Source organism: Tenrec ecaudatus, chromosome 1 (genome assembly GCF_050624435.1).
Source record: "Tenrec ecaudatus isolate mTenEca1 chromosome 1, mTenEca1.hap1, whole genome shotgun sequence".
NCBI lineage: Eukaryota > Metazoa > Chordata > Mammalia > Afrosoricida > Tenrecidae > Tenrec > Tenrec ecaudatus.
In genome coordinates this window covers 48,235,120-48,253,331 of record NC_134530.1, presented here as the reverse complement: position 1 = coordinate 48,253,331, position 18,212 = coordinate 48,235,120, and positions in this window count along the sequence as shown.

Below are 18,212 nucleotides of genomic sequence, written 5' to 3'. Positions count from 1 at the left end.
TGATCAACATATAACTGCCCCCCCAAGGGGGACAAACAACAGAAACATGGATGAAGGGAGACCATGGTCGGTGTAAGACATGAAACTAATAATAATCTATAAATTATCCAGGGTTCATGAAGGAGAGAGGGTGGGGGAGGGGAAATGAGCTGATACCGAGGGCTCAAGGAGAAAGAAAATGTTTTGCAAAGGATGATGGCAACATATGTACAAATGTGCTTGACATGACGGACGTATGGATTGTGATAAGAGCTGTAAGAGCCCCCAGTAAAACGATTAAAACAAACAAATAAAATAAATCCTGGCCCTTTCCTGACTAGCACATGGGCAGGCAGAGGTATACTCTTCCGTGCAAGTCACTTCTCTTGATGGGCTCCAATAGGGCTGTGAGAGGGAGGCGGGCTACCGTCTCTGCCACGACCAACGTTGCGTCCTATTAACAGTGCGGGGCCAGTCGCTAAAGTGAGATATTGCTGCGGGCTCTCATGGTAGCGGGGTCTGGCCAGCATCTCACCTATGGCTGTGTAAACTCAAGGGAGGGGCCACCGAGGTCCCAGAGAGGGGGCACTAAGCAGGACCACCGAGGGAATCATCTGAAAGGGGAGATGCTGCAGGCGCCTGTGGATCAGGGATGTGGGAGCAGCCTGGCTGTCGTATCTGTGAGGGCCACTCCGTTCCGGGGGCTGCCATTGTCTGTCGGCTTGGCTGGGGCTGGAGGACCGACTTGGGTCGTGGGACTGGGAGGGCCTCCCTATGGGTGGAGTTGTCTGAACAGCATAGCAGGTGGCGTCCCTCAGAGCAAGAGCTCCCATGGAACATGAGGCAGGGGAGAGGTCTTTAAGACCCAACCTTGGAAATCATCTTCAATCATCTCCACAAGACTCAGCATACGTCTGCCCTGCTCAGCATGGGCACCGGGCATCGAGGGTCACTGGCCCCACAGCGGAACACCTCTAAGTTCCTTCTGGCCAGAAGCCAGGGTCGGGGACGACAGAAAGCATGAGTTGGCCTGAGTTAGTTTATTGTGCCAACATGGCCGATAAACACAGGTAGGGTTGATTGAAGGGCGGAGAGATAAATGGCTTGGATGTCTTGCTTTGTGATGGTCTGGCCAGGGTGCAGCTGCCTTACCCAGTTCCCTTCTTTAGCCGGCAAGGCTCACTTCCTGCAAGACATCACTGAGGAGAAGCCACAGGGACCTACCTCGATGCAGCCCTGGGTGCTGGAGCAGCTGTGTGGAGACCAGCGCTGAGATGCTTACATGTTCACTGATTCGGCTTTCCTCCTGCAGTTGGTGTCATAGTGTGTGCTTTCTGAGATGGAGGAAGATTTTGTGGATTGGTGTTGGACATATGGGTTAATGGGTTAATTAATGTTGGACTTGCCGGCTTGGGCAGCACTGGGTTGGGATGTTTTCTTGATGTGCACTTACTTACCCTTTATATAAAACTCTCTCTTATACATGAGTTTTTGTGGATTTGTTTCTCTAAAGTACCCAGACTAACACATGGCCCTAGCTTCTTTATTCCCCTGCACCCGTCCTCGTCACCTGTGGAAGCTCCTACAGAGCGCATGAGGGATGGGGGTCCCCTTTAAAGTCCCTCCTGGCAGCAGACCTGGTTGTCTCTTCAAAATAGCCTTCCCACCCTGGAATCCTCCTCCAGCACCCGCCTCCCTCAGAGAGAACTGCGTGAGTCAGTCAGCCACACTATCGTCTAAAGCTGCCATTCTCCTTCTGACACGAGGACAATAGCTGCATTTCGGTGGGAGCTGGGAGCCAGGGAAGAGGTCATCAAGGCGATAGGGCAACTAGGCAGGGCTCCTGGGGGTGTCCCTGGCAGGAAGCTGTTAGGAACTGCGTTCTGGGACGCACTCGAGGAAACCATCTGGAAGGGGAGACACCGCAGCCTGCTTGGGATGGGGGGAGAGCCCCAAGAGGGGGGCAATGAGGAGAAGTCAGGAGGCTGTCCACCACTCGGTCTTCCTAAATGCCATGTGAGGACATCTGGGCGGGCAGAGGCCCAGCAAGGGAGCGCAGAGATGGCACAGAGAAGCTTCTGGGTTGGTGAAGAGTCCTGGGAGTCCGATCACAGTTGTCCAGTCGACCAGAGCTGCCCGCTGCCCGGCATGCCTTACTGAGGAAGTGCCCCGACCTAGTAGAGTCCAGACACAGAGTTGAACCCCAGGTCCCTTAGGCAGTGATCTAACCAGCCCCCCTAGATTTCATCCCCTTGGGGACATGGAAACAGAAGGAGGGTGGGTCCTCATTTTTCTCAGGTGGGCTGACTGTGGCCCAAGGTGGAGGTTGACAACCAACAGGCCATATTCCCAGTGGGCCTCACTCCAAGGCTTCAGACCCAACAGCAGAGGCTGGCCAGATGCTTCCAGGTAAGGCAGCTAGAAGAGTCTTGGGTCTGAGGCTCGGTCTGAGTTTTCTGGCCTGCTGCCTTGTGCTCAGTCTTGGGGAGCCGCTGGGGCCTCATGATGGTAGAGCTCAGAACCCACTCAGGAAGCTTCCCCCAGGGGGTGGCCCCTGCCAGGTCCCCTCTGCTCTCCTATCTTCCCAGGTCAGTCCTCTCCAACAGGGGAGGTGGGCAACCAGGGAAGGCCCATGACCGTCATGGTGTCATGCCTATATGTTCAGGATGGCCGGAGGGGGTGGAGGTGAGGGAGCGGCTCACGGGGCAGTGAGGGGCACGGCCAGCTGAGAGTTGAAGTCTTTGCGAAATGCCCTTCAGACTCATTCTGAGAGGAGGGGTCGGGGGAGTTTTCCAGTTCGGGGGGGCGGGGGGGTAATTATTTTGCAAAACTTTATTAAGTTTCGGAAAATCTTGTTTCCCCCTTCATTGAAACCATTGTTTTTCAAGGGAAATTGAATTAGAAGGTGGTGGCGGCTGGAGGGGGCTGCGGAGGGAGGCCTAAGCCACATGTTGTTCTAACTAACTGGGCGTCCGTCCCGGGCCAGCAATTCCAGGAGCTGTCCGTGCTCAGTCAGGGGCCACCAAGGCTGCCGCAGAGCCGCAGAAGAGCCCCCAGCAGCTCTGGGGACAGGGACGAGGCTGGAGGTAGTCCCCTGTGATTTGTGCTGAGAAGACAGTTGGGATTTTGCTGAGAAACCAGCTCAAGCCCTTAGGGTGGCAGAGGTGGGGGGGTGGTATCGGTGGGGGGGTGGCATGAACACGGAGGGGCTGTTGTAAATGCTGTGTGGTCTTAGGCAAGCGAACTGAGGGAGATTCATATGTGTGCCCATTCCCAGGAAAGAGTATCCAGCAGAAGACAAAAATTATCGAACGATGCTGTGAATCTTTTGCTGAAGTTAATTCAAAACCAGTTGTACATCAGCAGGGAACGACCGGAAATTCAAGTCAGGGTCAGAAGAGTATTTGACACAAGGCACACCTTCGCTGGTGCCAGACGGACCTTGGCTGAAAGCAGAGAATACCAGATGATGTTTGCCTGTGTTCTCTTGGCTCTGTGAAGACATTTGGCTGTGTGGCTCACGATAAACTATGGATAACTTTGCACATAATGAGTGGACACGCCCTGAATTGTACTCACGTGGAACCTGTTCGAGAGCAAGGGGACGCTGCAGGGTTTGAGCCAGGAAGGGGCGAGTCACAGCTGCGCCTCCCACCACACTTACTCAATCTCCCTGCCGAGCAAACAAGCAGCCTCGGGATCGATGAAGAGGACATTGACATGATCAAGGATTCCGTTTTGCTTGGATTCGCAACTTGGAAGCAGCAGTCAGGGAATTAAATGACCCATCTTGGACAGATCTGTCTTGAAAGACATGTAGTCAAACTGCTCCCTAGAAGTGCGGATGTCAGAACATGGTCTCGCTCACTTTGGAGAGAGCAGCCCCGGAGAAGCCCATCGAGCCCGGTGAAGGGAAGGACCAGGAAGAAGACCCCCAAGGAGATGGATTGACACAGTGACTTCAACAGTGGGCTCGGACCTTGCGACACCTGGCAGGAAGGGGCAGTGTTTGAGTCTGCTGTCACAGAGGGTCGCTGTGACTCAGAACACACGGATGGCATCAGGTACCAGTGGTGTACAGTGTGTGTACAGTAGGTGCTCAGCACTGTATGTCCCTGGGGAGGCCACAGATTAAGAGGGAGGAGGAGGAAGGGACCCTGTGACAGGCCTCACCTACAACTGATCCCAAACATTCTGGTCTTGTTGATCTGGGACCCCATGACAGTGTCACCGACTGGTTCAAATGACCCCCAAACAGAAGCGCTTAAAACACCCATTTTCTTTTGCTCCTACTTCCAGAAAGGTTCGTAGGGCAATTCTCGATGGGTCTGGGAGGCAGCTGTGTCGGACCCCCCTATCCCTGCCAGGACTGTCTTGAAGTGAACCATGTCTCCCAAAGGATGCATGGGCCATACCTGTGTGTGTGTGAGCCTGTGTGGAAGTAGAGTTTTATTCACGAGGCCCTCTGTCTGTAGGACATCAAATGATATATTGCAACGGGCAGATCTGCTCCCTAAGACCTCCTTGGTGCGCTGAGGAGTGAAGATGCCACTTTGAGGACTCGCACACACCTCACCCACGCCACGGCATGGTGGTAGTTAAAGTTTACTGTGCCAACCTGGCCCATGAACACACGTGGGATTCATTGACGGGCGGAGAGAGAAATGGCTGCGTGAGCCTCACCTTTCTTGTGCTCAGGTCTCTTGCTCTCTGGTGGTCAGACCAGTGCGAGGCTGCCTTAGCCAGTTCTCTGCCTCAGCTGGTAAGGCTCACTTCCTGCCAGGGATCCCTGAGGAGAAGCCACATGGACCTTCCCCGATGCAGCCCTGGGTGCTGGAGCAGCCATGTGGAGACCCCTGCCAGTGCTGAGATGCTTACATATTCACTGATTTGGCTTTCCTCCTGCAGTCGGCATCATTGCGTGTGTTTTGTGAGATGGAGGAGAACTCTGTAGATCGGTGTCGGACATACTGGCTAATGTTGGACTTATGGGCTTGCACTGGATTGGGTTGGGATGCTTTCTTAATGTACACTTACCCTTGATACAAAACTCTCTTGGATACATACGAGTGTCCGTGGATTTGTTTCTCTAGTCTACCCAGACTTGCACCGGCAGCTTCTCTGGTCTTCGTCTGCATGTGAAACTGGACACTGACTAAGGAAGACTGAAGACGAATCGATATGTTTGCATTGTGGTGCTGGGGAAGAACAGGGCAAGGACCATGGGCTGCCCAAAGACCAAGCAGATCAATCTTGGAAGAAATACAGCCAGAATGCTCCTTAGAGGGGAGGGGAGCGAGGCTTGGTCTCGCGGACTTTGGGCGTTTTATCAGGAGCGGGCAGCCCCTGGGAAAGGACGTTGTGCTTGGGAAAGGAGATCAGCCAAAAGAGGAAACTCGGCAAGCTCTCAAGCTCAGGCATGATCCTGATCGGGAGGAGGCACCAGGCACCCGGCGGGGCAGGGTTTCATTCTGGGGTACACTGGGCTGCCGCGAGTCGGAACCAGCACCTGGCAACAACAACATCCTTGTCGGGTGAATTCTAAACCCCCTCACAGCTGAGGAGCATATAGAACATCGGAGACACAGAGACAAGCCCACACCGACGCCAGGTGAGGAGTCCCAGGAACCAGGAATGTGGGGGGCCTACCAGGAAGAAATGGACATGGCCGGGGACCCTGAGTGAAACTTCCAGCCTCCACCAGTGTGAACAAATAAATGCCTGTTCTCGACAGCCACCCCTGTGGTCTTCATACTGCAGCACCCCTGGCTAAACAAAGCCAAGAACCGCCGTGACTTCTGCTCCAGGCCCCCCAGGCTGCCCCTCACACCCCATGCTGGCTGGAGACAAGGTTTGCTCTCTGCACAGCTCAGGCGGGACAGGGGCAGATTTATTTACTCTCCGTCCATGCTGGTTTCTCTGTCACTGAGGTGAGGTCCTACTGGTTCCTGTATTTCTGGCCTGGTCCTAGGCTGCCCTGTCTTCCAGGCACCCCCCCCCTCCCACACACACACCACCCCTCCACCTCAGTCCCAAACTCTCCCTCCGCCTATCCTCCTTGGCCACCAGAAATCAGACTTGGGGGCCTCCCAGGGCTCCTCAGGCCCCTCCTGAGCAGGAAGCTGCTACCTCCGTGTAGCTGGCTCAGGCCGCAGCCGTTGGCCCTTTGGCCACATCTGCTCAGGCCGCAGACGACACAGTGGTCAGCAGTTACGGCACACAGCGGGGCCACTGTCCAGCCAGGCCAGGCAACTCGGTTTCCAGAGAGCTGCTCTCTAATTCCGGGGCGCCGGGCCGTCGTTGGAGATGCGTACCCTAAACACGCTGGGGGACTGGGACAGGGGTGGGGTGGGAGAACAGTGGGCCCTGTTTGAAAGGCCCCGACTTTGGGCTTGATGAGTCAGGAAGAAACAGCCACACCCCACAAACCCCGCGCCCCAGGCCACTCTGCGGTGAGCTGTCCTCTCAAAGACGCTCTCTTTAAAGCGAAATCTCCCACCTTTCAGTCATTCCTGTAGCAGCGTTGTGACTCTTCTTGCTCCGATTGCACCGTGCAGGTAGCACGATGAGGGGGCTTCGACAAGGGGGTGGTGAGATTGGAATGGAAACAGAATGGAATTTTCCTATGAACGTGGTGAAGCCCCCCTCCCCCACTCCATCCTAGTCCTTGTTTTATAGAATGAATCATTTTATTAAAGATATATATATATATATATATATTGAAATCCACCCACTTAAATCAATTGACCTCATCTTAAGACATCTTATCTGTGAAATCGCAGGTTTGAGTCACAGGACACTTCGCCCCTGGAGCATACGGGTAGTCACGCAAGAAGCAAATTCTGGCTGCCTGTAACACTGTCTCTCGGTGAGCCACTGGGAGGGCTGTCCATAGGGAGGGTCCCCTAGCCCCCTCCTCAAAGACCAGCTGAGAGAACACCCGCAGCCCTGGAAGCACTGAAGGTACTTCGTGGCCTGAGGCTCCCCAGCCCTTACACCTCCAGCTCCTCTGTGGAGCCGGAGAAGGGCGGCCCAGCTGAGCTGGGACAGCGGCTCTGATCATGTAAACCCCCTGTACTAGCACTGGGGACATAGTGGTTACACATTGGGCTGCTAATCGCAAGGCCGGCGGTTCGAGAATACCAACTGCTCTGTGGGAGAAAGAGGAGGCTTTCTGCTCCCATAAAGAGCTGCAGCCCCAGAAACCCACAGGGACAGTGCTGCCCTGTCCTATACAGTCGCTGAGAGTCGCCTCAACCAGATGGCTGGGAGTCTGGTTTATATCGGCACCGCACTTTACAGTTTGTAGAGCCGACGGCCAGTTCTAGGTTCGGTATGGCTGGCCAAGGTCAGGGGACCACGATGGAGATGGCTGGTCCAGGCCATAGAGAGGGACAGCCAGAGGGGCCTGAAGGTGTCATGTGTCCAGAGGGGGAGGCGCATGAAGTAAGCATGGGGCAGAGCCGACTCCCAGAGGGTGAGGGAGGGCCTTGTTCATGCCTTTGCTTCCCATGCAGGCAGAGGGCTCAGTCAGGGGCTAGAGGGTCTATCATACCACTATACTACTTTGTCATCTCCCCCGACACAGGTGGGCGGGGGGGGGGGTCTCAGGGCCAGAGCCTTCGGCAGAGTGAATCAGGCATAGAGGAGGGAAAAGCAGTGTACAGCTCCCAAAAGCAGAAGTGGACACTCACTGGGGGAAGTGGCCTGATGAGCATGATGGGTGGGACACCCACCCCAAGTGCTGAGCATGACCCTAGCCCACCAGGTACAACGCGCCTGGCTCCAGCATCTCATGCTAGCTCCCCGACAGCACCGAGAGAGAGACCGCTCTAGTTCCAGGTCTCAGAGGGGAAACCAAGAGGCCGACCAGCCTGGTTGGGCTGCACTGTCCCAGGATCGGCACCCAAAGTCTCGTGTCCCAGGAAACCTGGGGGGCTGCGTCACTGTAGAAAAAATTTCTCACCCTGGGCACTCTGGACATGTGGGGCCGGACGAGTCTTTGTGGTGGGGGGACTAGTTATGCATTGCAGGCTGGTGAGCACCATCTCCAGATGCCCATGGTGCCCCAGGTCTGACAACCACAGTTGTCTCCAGCTGTTGACAAAGCCCCCGAGGGGCAACGCTACCCAGAGTGAGAGTCATGGCCCTAGAGAGAACTGAGGCTGAGAGATTAAGGCATGTGCCCAAGTCCACACAGGTGCAAGTAGCCAAGCCAGGGAGCTGCTCAGCTCCTCCGGGTGTGGGAATCGGCATCAGACAGAGACTGAGCTCTGTCTCCAGGGTGCAGTGGCCGAGGCCAGCTGCTGCTCAACGCTGGGTCCCGATAGCCTCCTCCTAGATTCGGCAACCCCTGAGATTCTGATGCTTACTTGGTCAGCCTTCCCAGGGGCTCTGGGGGTTCAAACTGACTGGCATGTGGGGAGGGAAGGGGTAGAAGCCAGGAGACCAGGAAGAGCTGGGCCTCGAGTGTGGGACCCTCTGTTTGGACTTGGCTGTCACGGCATCTCTGCCAGTGGGTGCACCTGTCCTGGATACAGGGGGGACCCCAAGCTGCCCTCCATGCACACCTTCAAAGGAGGAGCAGAAGGGGCCAGAGCTGAGGGAGTGCTGGGGTCGCACAGCCCTTCAGGAATCCCTGGTCTGGTGCTGTGCCCTCCCATCTCTCCACTCCTACCTCCTGCCTCCTAGGTCTTAGTGCTTGGTGGGTGCTCAAGAAATAGGTTTTTTTTTAATGAATGAATAACCATCTGGGCCAGCACCACCTGAAATCAAGTTCCTGGAAGCCCCTGAGCTCTCCCAGGCTTGTAGTTTGGCTCTCATCCTGCTTCCCCACAGCCCTTCCAGGTTCCACCCTTGGCCGAGCCAAGACTCTGCAGCGTGGGCCACAAGTCCCCTGCCCACCCCTCTCCTTCTTGGCAGAGAGCACCCAGCGACTAAGCTAGGGGGTGTCTAGTGAGGCCTGCCCTCCACCCCTGCTCCTGCAGAGGGGAGGCTTAGGGCCCCCATGCTCCCCACCTCGCCCGCCCCCCACATTGTGGTTTGCTCACAGAGGAAGCAGCAGCTGGGCCTGAACACGAGGCCTAGAGACGTGCTTGTTGGGGCTGTGTGGAAAGTTACAGCCGCCGCTACCGAGGTCTTTGAAGACCAAACTGTCTGTGTTCCCCACAGCTATTTGTGGCCAAGGCACCCACCGACCCCCACCTTCCCTGGCTCAGCGCAGGAGTCTGAGCAGAACGCAGAGCATTGTGGCTATACCTCAGTGAAGCCGGAACCCAGGCCAGCCAGTAAAGCAGCCCACGAAGGCAGCCGAATCCCAGGCCAGACAAACCAACCGAGCCAACCTACTATCTCAGCACGCCCAGTTCTGGAAACCCATACAACCTGCCCTACCCCACTAGTTCTACCCAACTAACCTTTCTCAAATCAAACCCAAACCAATCACACAGCCAACTAACCCAACTCAAGTAATGAATCAAGCCACCTAACCAAGCCTAACTCAATCAAAAAGCCCAGTCATGTAGTCCATTCCAAAGCAACTACTTGAGCTAGCTCACTCCACTAATTAGCTCAACCTAACTGCCCCAAACCAAGTCAGCCAAGCCAAGCCAAGCCAACCCAACAGCCTGACAATCCAACTGACCAGTCAATTCTAACTAACCCAGCCCAAACCAAGCCCACTTACCCAACCAAAGGGAACCAACCCAAACATAGTCAACCTAATAACACGGCTCAACTAGTCCAACCTTCCCAATTTACCCACCCTATGTTGCTGTGAGTCAGAACTGACTTGATGGCAGTGAGTTTGGTTGGTTGGTTGGTTGGTTGGTTGGTTGGTTGGTTGGTTGGTTGAACCCAATCCAGTAAAGCAGGCCAACCTAACCAACTGAGTTGCACTCTACTCACCAGCCCAAGCCAACGAACTCACTTTACTTGACTCAACCCAATTGATCCCACATCGCCTAGCCCAACCCCCAACCTGGATAGCCCGGCCCCTGCAATGCAAGTCTAGCTGGCTTAGGATTGTCTTCCCATTTGGGCTCATTGCTGTTTAACGCAACCTAGTTCCAAATAAACACCCCATGTTCTCCATTTAGAACCCAACCAAGCCAAACCAAGCCAAGCCAAGCCAAACACACTGCCATCAACTCGATCCTCCTCATAAGACCCTACGAGACAAGGTAAAAGCAGCCCTTTCCATTTCGGAGACTAAATCTTTCTGCAAACAGAAAGCCTCCTTTTTCTCCCGAGGAGTGACTGGTGGGCTCAAACTCTGGTCTTCCAGTTAGCAGCTCAACCTGTAACCCACTATATGACCAGGGCATCCTCCTCTCAAGGCAATCCAGCCTGATTCCAACCAAGAAGTTATTAAACAACTACTTTTCTTCTGTTGTAACCAAGCCCCTCAAGAGAGTGAAGAACCGGAGTTAGCTCCGCCTCGCTGAGTCTTGGTGTGCTCTCCCCACTGTGAGGGGCCACCTCTGCTCCAAATCAATGGTCTGGGGTGCGCTGAAGGGGGCTGGCATGACATAAATGCTGGACCTTGAAGGGTGTGGCAGACTTGACAGAAGGAAATGAGAAGGGGATGTATTATCTGCAGGTAGAAGAACAGCTGCGCAGGCTTAGAGATGAGGGGGCAGGCCCACTAGAAAGAGGAGGGGCAGTGGCTGGAGAGCTGGAAGCACCTTGGGGTGAGAGGAAGGGTTGGAGGGGTGGACAGCATGGAGGGCCAGGTGGGGGCAGATCCTGTGTCTTAGGCAGTAGGGGGGCAGGGAGAGGCTAATCAGACACTTGCTTTTGAGGGCTAATCTCAAAGGGCAGGGTAGAACAGGGGAAGGAGGGAATGAACCGCCTAAGCCAGGACCAATGAGGATGCAGCAGGTGGGAGGGGTGGATTCTAGGAGGGAGAAGGTCAAGGAGGTGGGGCTCAAGCGTCCCTAGCTCTGTGTGCCTTTTTGTCGGACACTGAGCGCCAAAGCTGAGGGCGTGTCCAGGGCTTAGAGTGAAGCCCAGATTCCCAGCAAGTATGGAAGTTCAGCTCCAAGTGAAGGACCCATCTGGGGCCTGCTCCTGAAGGCCCCTTTATGGGGGCTGACCCCATCCCATGCAAAGGTCCAAAGACCCAGAGCCAATCCTGGCTTCCTGGGGAGCTGACACCCCTTGGGGAGACAGAGCGGTCTCCTTTGGCCAGAAATTGTCACCAGGTGCATGGGAGGAGGTAACTGACACTCTGGAGGGGCAGGAGTCAGAGTGTGGGGTGGGCCAGTTATGCCCCACTAAGGCCATGCCCTCCCAATGAGCTCTTCCACGGGTGGCAGCATGGCCAGACAAGAGGGAATACTGTCACTAGCCCCTCACTGAAGGCAGAGCAAGGCCATCCTGCCTCTGGCCTACTCTTTGGATCCTTGGGGAAACTGAGGACCAGCAGGCAGATTTGCTCCACACCACTCAGTCTCAGGGCTGGTCCCAGGATGATCAGACCCTCACCGACAGGCTGCTCCCTAGCTCAGGTCCAGGACAGACAGCAGCTGGACAGGCCCTGAGCTGGGAGGTGCTCCTGACCCACACCTTTCCCTCCACGATTGCCCTCAGATGGGACTTCCCAGCATGCTCTGCACCCTGCCACACCCCCTGACCCTTGAAGCTAACTGGGTCTGGTCCACCTTGACCTGTTTCCAAAACTCAAGGGCAACTATTTGCTGGCCCCACACCATCCGCCCCCATCTGCTAGCCTGGGCCGCATTGATTTCCGATTGGAAGGCAAGCAGCTGCCTTCCCCATGCTGACGACATCGATCAATGGAAACAGTCTTGCCCCCTTGCTAGGCCAGACGGGCTATGTGGGCGGTGGATCTATACCGACCTGAGACCTTTGTCCCACCCCCCCACCCCTGGTAGGGAGGGAGGCCGTAAGAAATGCAGGCCTCCTGTTCTAAGTGCAAACCCCCAAAGAAGAGTCAGACTCTGGGGTGGGGCGGATGGGGAGTGGGGGGAGGTGAGGAAGATCTTGGAGAAGCTTCTCCGAGGACCATCCTATCTGTTTTAAGGACCGCTGGTGTTGGTGAAGAACCATGCTCTGCCCCAGGTTACAGTTGAGCGAGGGGGAGCTCCACCGTGCTTCCCGTGATGGCAGGGAGGCTGTCCCCTGCTCAGCCGAGCTGGTCTCGTTAGTAGCTAAGGGCACCTTACTGTGAATCAGGTGCTTGGGCTCTAGTGGCAGATTTACCAGGTAGTAGCACAGTAGCTTTTGGTTTCCCCACCTGTAATGTCGGAATGATAGAAGCATTGCTCTCAGATGTGGCGTTGAGAGTGGCACCACGGAGCGGGCTCAAGAAATACTCACTGTTACTTTGATTACTCAGCACATGACCCTGAGCAAATTTTGGTGAATGAATCAATGAGAGGCCCTCCCAAGGCCTCATAGCAAGTCAACGGCAGTGCCAGGTCCAGAAGCTGGGCTTTTTAGCTCCTGTTTCTCTACCTGGGGCAGGTACTGGGAACTGACTACAGGGATCTACACATAACCTCCTCCCTGGGGGGTGGACAACAGAAAAGTGGGTGAAGGGAAACGTTGGACAGTGTAACACATGACAAAATAATAATAATTTCTAAATTATCAAGGGCTCGTGAGGGAGGGGGGAGGGTGAGGAAAGGGAAAAAACGAGGAGCTGATACCTAGGGCTCAAGTAGAAAGCAAATGTTTTGAGAATGATGATGGCAACAAATGCACAAATGTGCTGGACACAATGGGTGGATGGATGCATGGATGGATTGTGATAAGAGTTGTTCGAGCCCCCAATAAAATGATTTTCAGAAAATAAATCAGGCACACACTTGCTTAGAACAGCCGCAGGTGACGATGATGGCTGTTGGGATTGTACCATCCAGGCTAAGGTTTGCTGGGTCGGGCTCTAATTTGTTACATGCCCAGCCTCAAGCCAATCACCATGAGGGAGCCGTGCCCTCCTGAGTGGCTGCACTGGGGCCAGGTGCTGTCCCCTTGCAGATGAGGGCATGGCCAGATTCACCAGAACCTGGGTACCCACAAACAAAACAAAGCAAAAAAAACCCAAAAAACACCTCACTGCCATTGAGTCAATATCTACTTGCAGTAACCCCTATAGCACAGGGTAGAACTGCCCTGTGAATTTCCAAGACAGGAGTAGAAAACCCCTTCTTTCTGCTGAGGAGCGGCTGGTAGCTTCGAGCTGCTGACCTTGAGGTTAGCAATCCAACGCATAACCAGGATGACACCAGGGCTGAGGTTCCCTTGCACCCTGCACACAGTGGGCTCTGAGCCACTGGGAGGGAAAGGCTACTAGTCCCCACAGCATTCCTGGGCATGGCCCTTGGGTGTTTGCTCCCATCCTGTCTATCAGGGGGAGGCTTTTCCTGGCCCCAAATGGGAGGTGAAGGCGAGGAGGCAGCACAAGGTGGGCCAGCTCCTCCTCCTCCGAGCTAGATGCTTTGCAGGCGGGGGGCACGGGGGGCAGGAATGAATGGCCAATGGTCATGCCCTGTTTAGTGACCTCCCAGAAACAAAGGCGCAGGCCTGGAGTTCACGTAAATCTGCCCCTGAAAGGCTGACCTGGCACGGTGCCGCTAGACCACTCGGGAGTTGCCAGGGGTCAGAAGCACCCTCTCAGCTACTGGCTTATGTGCCAGGCGCTGCGCTAAGTAGCCTAGTGACTCAACCCAAGATCCCATCCTAAAGATCCCATCCCGAGATCCCACCCTAAAGCCCACTTTGCAGATGAGGACCCTGAGGGACCCTGCCTAAGCCCCACAGCCATTGCCATCACGAGCGATTCAAGGAATCGTAGCTGTGCCTTCTAAGAGGACTGGCCTTCCGTCCGCATGCCCCTCCCCTGCACACCCTTCCTTCCTCGGGGACAGACAACCAAGTTTCCTCAGCCCACCTCTTGGCCAGGCCTTCTGCGGCGTCCCTGCACTACACGGCAGGATGGCAGAGCCTCATCATTCCCATGTAACAGATAAGGAAATGAAGGCTCCAGGGGCAGAGGGGCTTGCCCCAGGACACCCCTCTGGTGGACCACAGTGGCGCAGGGCCTGGATCCCTGTGGTGAGTCCTTGGACAGTGGAACCTGGCTGTGGTGTGCGGTGGGACGTCCTGTCCCTGTCCCAGCCCTCTGCCCCACCCAAGTCTGGAAATCCTGCCCCTATGGAGGGCAGGGGCATCCTGGGCACCCCCTGGCCGGCACAGTCCAAGGCTTGGTTCCAGGTGACCTTGGCACCGACTCCCCCAGGACCACAGCCTGACCCTTGTTTTGCTCAGCAAGCCCACACATCATTTCACACAGGAAACTCAACCTGGCCTCATCACGTCCTGTTCTAGAGAAGAGGGGGGAAAAACCTGTAAAGTCAGTCGCCCGGGTTGTTTTTTAAACAGGCTTTGAAATGTTTCCTGAGAAGGTGGGAGCATTTGAGAAAGGGGGAGCGAGAGAGAACGCTTCTGAGGGCAAGGAGAGGGAAAACCTGTCAGAAGGCGAATACATCCAACATCACAGAGGGCAGGCAGAGCCCCAGAGGAACCCGGGAGACTGAGAGAAGCCGGGGAGAGCACCCAGCCTGTCCTCCCGCCTCCACCCAGTCCAGACCAGCAGAGACAGGTCCGGGGCATTGGGTCAGACAGACCTTCAGTGGAGCTTTGCAGTCAGCTTTGACTGTTTCCTACCAGCTTGCTTGCAAGAGGGAACGACATATCAGTGTTTTGTTTTTCATTGTTATTGTTGTTTGTTTGTTTGTTGAGAACCAGTTTACTAGTATACTAACCAGCCATCATCAAGGAGGGTGGGGGGAGAATAAAGTCAGAATGCGTAGCAAGTACCCACTTTTGGTTACTGTTGTCCGGTGCTGTGGAGATAGGGCACAGCAGCCTGAGACACACCGCGGTCCGGCGCCGTCCTCACGAGCGCCATCCTCACGAGCGCACAGTTGCAGATTCTGTGTCAATCCATCGTGTCAAAGGGCTTCCTGTCTTGTACAGCTCCTCCACTCTTCCATGAGCCGATCCTTCCTGATGACACATCCCAAGTACACGAGACAAAGTCGTGCCATCCTCGCCTCCATGGCATCCTGGTTGCACGTCTTCTGAGACAGTTCGTGGTGTGTTCTTTTGGAGTTCTCGGTACTTTCCAGGCCCTTTGCCAACACCAGAATTCAGACGCCTCGCTCGCTCGTCCTCGTTCATCGCCCAGCTGTCATGTGTATGCGTGATAACGGAAAATACCGTGGCCCGGATCCGACCCACCTTCCGTGCTCAGTGACATCTTCACTCTTTAACACTTTAAACAGGTCTTGGGCAGCAGATTTGGCCAATGCAAGTCATCGTTTGATGTGTTGACTGCTGCTTCCACAAGCACGGATGGTGGATCCAAGCAAAATGACATCCTTGACCTTGTCGAGGATGACCTCTCAGCTGAGGTAGGATGCATCTCCCTGTGTCATGAGACTGTCTATCGGTCCGGTTGGGAGGATTTTTGTTTTCTTGACAGTGAGTTGCAATTCACGCTGAAGATTGCCTTCTTTGTTCCTCATCAGCAAGTGTCCCAAGTTCTCCTTCTTGTTAGCAAGCAAGGTTAGGTCATGTGCATACCACAGGTTGCTAATGAGGCTTCTTCCAATTCTGACACATAGTGTTCCTTTGTATGGTCCAGCTTCTGGGATTATTTGTTCAGCGTACACATGGACTCCGTATGGTGAAAGGAACAGCCCAACACGTACCTTTCCTGATTTGACACCAGGCAGTAACCCTTCTCTATTCAAAAGACTGCCTCTTGGTCTGTGCTTGTTCGGTGTACAGGTTCCACATGAGCACAATGGAAGGTTCTGGAATCCCCATTCTTCGCAACACTCTGTTTGTTAGGACCCGCACATTTGAATGCCTTTGAATAATAAATAAAACACCAGTCAACATTTTTCTGGTATTCCCTACTTCCAGTCAAGAGCCACTTGACACCAACAATAATGTCCCTCATTCCATATCCTCCTCCAATCAGCTTAAATTTCTGGCAGGTCCCTGTGGATATACTGCTGCATCCATGTTTAAATTATCTTTAACAAAATTGTTATTGCATGCGATATTCATGATGTGAAATAATTTCAGCATTCTACTGGGCCGCTTTTCTTTGGAATGGATACAAATAGGGATCTCTTCCTGCTGACTGACCAAGTAGCTGTCTTCCAAATTTCTTGGCATAGACTTGAGAGTGCTTCCAGTACCCCATCAGCTTGTTGAAGTACTTCCACGGCTGTTCCATCACTTCCAGCAGCCTGTGTTTCACGAATGCCTTCAGAACAGCTTAGACTTCTTTCAGTACCTTGGAGTCTTAATCATATGCTACTTCTTGAAATCATTGAATGTCAACCAATTCTTTTTTGGCACAGTGGTTAGTATATTCCTTCCATCTCCTTTTGATGTTTCCTGCATTTTAAAATATTTTTCCCATAGGATCCTGTGGTGGTTACATAATCTGTTGTCAATTTGAGACTTAGGAGTGAATGGGGTGGAGTTTAGCCTGCCAATCAGGTAGCAGCTTGATGACCTCATTTGGGGGCGATAAGGAGATAAATAGCTCACTGGAGGCCAGATACACTTTCTCCCTGTGAGACATTCCTGTTGAGAAGACACATGAAGCTACTCTAGAGCCCTGGAGCTGAAGGAGCCATGTGGAGACCCACGCCGGAGCTGAGATGTTTCCACTGCCACTGGATCCACAAGACAGCCCTCTCCTACTGGCCTGTGATTTTTCTGAATTTGGCGTCATTGCATGTGTTTTGTGAGTCTGAAGAGGATTTTATACATTGGTATCCACATATGAACTAATATCAGATTTATGGACTTGATCTGGACTGGGCTGGGATGTTTTCTCAAAATTTGCTTGCTCTTGTATGTAAAGCTCTTTCTTACACACATATGCGTGTCTATGACTTTGTTTCTCTAGTCAACCTGGACTAACACAGATCCCTCCATATTTCCACTCGAGGCTTGAATCGCTTTCTTCAGGTCTTTCAGTTCGAGAACTGCTCAGTGTGCTGTTCCCGTGTGCTTTCTGCCTCCAGGTCTTCGCATATTTCACTGTGCTTCACTCGGTCTTCTCCAGCTGCCCTGCGACACTTTCTGTTCAACTCTCTGACTTCATCCTTTCTTCTATCCACGTCAGCTACTCTAAGTTTCAGAATCTCCACTGACATCCACTTTGATTTCTGGTTTCTTTCATATCTCTTAATTACCATAGCGATGATGTTCGTGATGTCACCTGGTTTTGGCAATTAGGGTTCAATGCATCAAATCTGCTCTTCAGATGATCTTTAAATTCAGGTGGGATATAGTCAAGGTCATCTTTGGGTTCTCATGGTCTTGTTTTTGTCCTCTTCAACTTAAAGCTGAACATACTTATGAGTAATTAACAGTCTGTTCCACAGTTGGCCTCTGGCCTGATTTTGGCTGGTGATAGTAAGCTTCTCCATGGTCTCTTTCCATCAACCCCCACCCCCCAAAAAAAACAGAAAACCCAAATTCACTGCCATGCAGTCAATGCTGACTCATAGCAACCCTAGAGGATAGGGTAGAACATCCCCGTGAGTTTCCAAGACTGTCACTGTTAAGGGGAGTAGAAAGATCTTTCTCCCTTGGAGCAGCTGGTGGTTTCAAACTGCTGACCTTGCGGATCACAGCCCAATGAGTAGCCACTATACCTCGGGGGCTCCCTCCTCTTTCCACAGATGCAGTCAGTTTGATTCCTGTGTGTTCCATCTGGTGAGGTCCCTGTGTTCAGGTGCCATTTATGTTGTTGAAAAGGGATATTTTTGGGAGTAGAATGGACCTCGGCTTTGTCCCTTGCTGCAGCTAGTGGTTTTGAACTGCTGAACTTGTGATTAGCAGCCCAGCATGCAACCACTACACCACCAGGGCCCAGCGAAAAGGGATATTTTTTAATGAAGAAGAACTGCTTGGTCTTACAACGTTCTATCATGCACTCTCCAGCTTTGCGTCTATACTAAAACCCTGTTTTCCAACGATGGAGCTTTCCTCTTTGTTTCCAGGGTTTGAGTTCCAATCATCGATCATTATCCATGCAGCTTGATTTCATGTTTCATGGATTTCAGACTGAAAAGTTGGTAGAATCCTCCAATTTCTTAATCATCGGCTTTAGTGGTTGGTCTGTACATTGGAATAAGAGTTGTATTAACTGGATTTCCTTGTAGGGGGGC